At 38.4% G+C, this 2864-nt stretch overlaps 1 pseudogene; it reads right to left on the bottom strand.

Annotated features, from left to right (window-relative positions):
* Positions 1-1335: 1335 nt before the first annotated feature.
* Positions 1336-2248, bottom strand: LOC109392559 (gamma-aminobutyric acid receptor subunit alpha-5 pseudogene; annotated as a pseudogene).
* Between the last annotated feature and the right edge of the window lie 616 nt (positions 2249-2864).

The following is a 2864-nucleotide window of genomic DNA, read 5'->3' as shown; positions in this document are numbered from 1 at the left end:
GTTAGTGGTCCAAATTAATAGAATGCTGGAATATCATTCTAAACAGGACTGTCTATAGTTCCCACTATGTAACTATATAGTTGGGCTATAGTGATTAAAGGACTAAGGCTTTCTTTTCTTTTTTAAAATTTTTCCATTTCACTAGCTTTGAAGATACATTTTTCTTTGAATATACCATATTTTGCCATGTAGAATGTGCTCCCCTGTCTAATGCACACTCAACGTTTTTGGCCCAAACTTCCAAGGAAAAATATATTTTGTTTTATTTCTTTTAATTCAAATTTTTACTTTTTTATATTTAGGTACTTGTTTTTTGTATTATAAAGGAATTTTAGCATTTATTTTTTTAACATATTATGTTACAAAACATTTTTGAAACAAATAATTACAAAGCACAAGAATGGATACAAGGTACAAGAAATTTTATGTGCCAGTAACAAATTTGCCATATTTACACAGTATGGAAGGCCAAGAACTCTTCGTCGTTACAAGTCTGTCATAAATTCAACAAAACTGATTATCATATTCCAGGGTATTATTTTGCATACAGATGTCATTATTGATTTCTAGAGTTACACTCTTAACTCATAAGCATAAGTAAAAGAATTAAAAACATTTATATACATGTGGAATTAGCACTACCCATGTATACAGCGCATCCTTATTTTTCCCTCACTAATTGGGCAAAAAAGTGCACATGAAGGCAAAATATGGTAATCATTTTCAATACCTGATAAATATATTAGGAAGAGCCTGGTGACTTTTGACCAAATTTAAACTGATTACAAAGCTGATACTTGTCAGATAGCAAAAGTTTTTTTTTCCCCCCACTTAACATTAAATTCATTAATAACAATACTGCAAAATTACTTCTGCCTAAAACCTCATAAAACAGGAACTAATCAAAGCAAACACACTTAACAGCTAATGATGATTTTAATTCAGCTGTAAATGCCTCAAAGGCTAGTAATTAGAGAGTAGTTACACACTTTTTGTTTTGCAAAATAAATTATTGCTACGTGATTTGCTACAATTTTCTCTATTTAATTTTGCTAAAATAGTGTTCTCTGTGCAGAATTTGAAAACTGATCTAATGGCTCTGTAACTTAGATAACCATATTACAATCAATTTTCTGTTTAAAGTAATGTCTCATGAAGATGATTTAAACAATNTATGTAGAAACATCAAGGCAATATTATTTGTACATATTATTAAACATGCAAAATTTTCATGAAAGACAGGGCCCAAATATGGAAAATCCCTTTGGCCTCAGCCTCTCCTGAATACTATTCCATGGGAAGTATGGCTATCTCGCAGTCTGGGAGCACGTTAGGTCATTTTGGAGAGGCAGCCCCTTCAATTACTGATTCCTTATTCAAATATGTTGCCAGGAAACTAAGTTGAAAGTGCCAAACAAGACTGGGAATGCAATTTGGGACATTTTGTCTGTATTGCTGATTCTGTTTTAAGACTTTGTTTTCAGGGGTCTTCTGAAGGTTGTACTGAGATTGAGGATGCATTGGAGGCCCCTGCCAGGGCTGCTTCTTTGGAATGTTGAGGTGATGGGCTATCTTCCTGGCAGTATAAGCATTTGTTGACTTATTTAGTGTGTGTTCACACTCCTTTTTCTTGATCTTGGCACCTTCCAAAGCTTTCTTGCCATCCCAGGCCCAGCCTCTCTTTGTGAAATAGCTGACTGTGGCAAACTCTACCAGCACGGAGAATACAAAAGCATAGCACACGGTGATGAACAAGTTAATGGCGCCGTATAAGCCACTTTGGGCACAGAGTTATGGCACTGATGCTGAGGGTCTTCATGGTTAGCACCATGGTCAAACACTGTCCTGGCTGAGATGGATTCTCAGTTCAGCCGAAAGGACACCAGTGACAAGATCATGGTCATTATGCAGGGAAGGTAGGTCTGGATGACAACATACCCGATCTTCGTCTTCAGGTGAAAATGAACTGTCGTGATGATTTATTCATCCATGCTGGAGCTGATGTCCACGCCCACAGTATGTCCCATGGGGTGGGTGGTACTGGTTCAGCCTGGAGCTGTCTTCTGACACCACCACCAACTTTGTGGTGCTTTGGTCCAAACATAGATGACTTTGGAATTAGGGTACACATAGCTGCCAAATTTCGGGGGCAAGCATGGGCATCCATCAGGAAGTCCTCAAGTTGCATTGGGCACTCTGCAGAGATAGTCAGGTCTCTGAAGGAATCACCCACCCAGAACTCCAGCATTGGGGCAGGAGCTTGAAAGGTGCTAGGGACCCATGGGGAGGAACTGAACTGCCTGACTTCAGGGCAAGGGCTGAAGGGGCAGCCCTTATCCAGACAGAAGTGCTGGCAGAAGTCATTGTTCATTTGTTGAGCTCTCCCACCACTCATCCTGCAAGCATAGGCAGGCACCAAGTCCAAATCTCCATCAGCCTTACCAACACCATCCTGCTCCTTCTGCCCCCTGACTCCCCAAGACCCCACCCTACCCAACTTGCTGGCCCACCCACGCTGCTTCAGCGGCCCTCCTACAAATGACCTCTCTCAGCTCATGCTGTGAACATTCCTAAAATCCCTCAAAGTTTGACCTGCAATTCATTTTCTCATACAATATGACCTACATATTTTCTGCCTTAGAGAATTTCTCTTTTGTTGGAACTTGAGTTTGTTTTTAAAGTACCTACATTTATGAATAATATATCTACTTTAATTATGATTTCATTAATGATATTATTTGGAATCTATAAAGTGATTAAATATTTTTCCCTACTTCATCTGTCAAAGACTGAGAAACACTCTTAATGTGTTATGAATTGTTCCTTATTTTTTAGTAGTGTTTAGCTTTATATTTTTGATATTA

This window comes from Hipposideros armiger, unplaced genomic scaffold (assembly GCF_001890085.2).
Source record: "Hipposideros armiger isolate ML-2016 unplaced genomic scaffold, ASM189008v1 scaffold_336, whole genome shotgun sequence".
Lineage (NCBI taxonomy): Eukaryota > Metazoa > Chordata > Mammalia > Chiroptera > Hipposideridae > Hipposideros > Hipposideros armiger.
The sequence above is the reverse complement of the archived record's forward strand: the minus strand, read 5'-3'. Positions and strand labels throughout refer to the sequence as shown.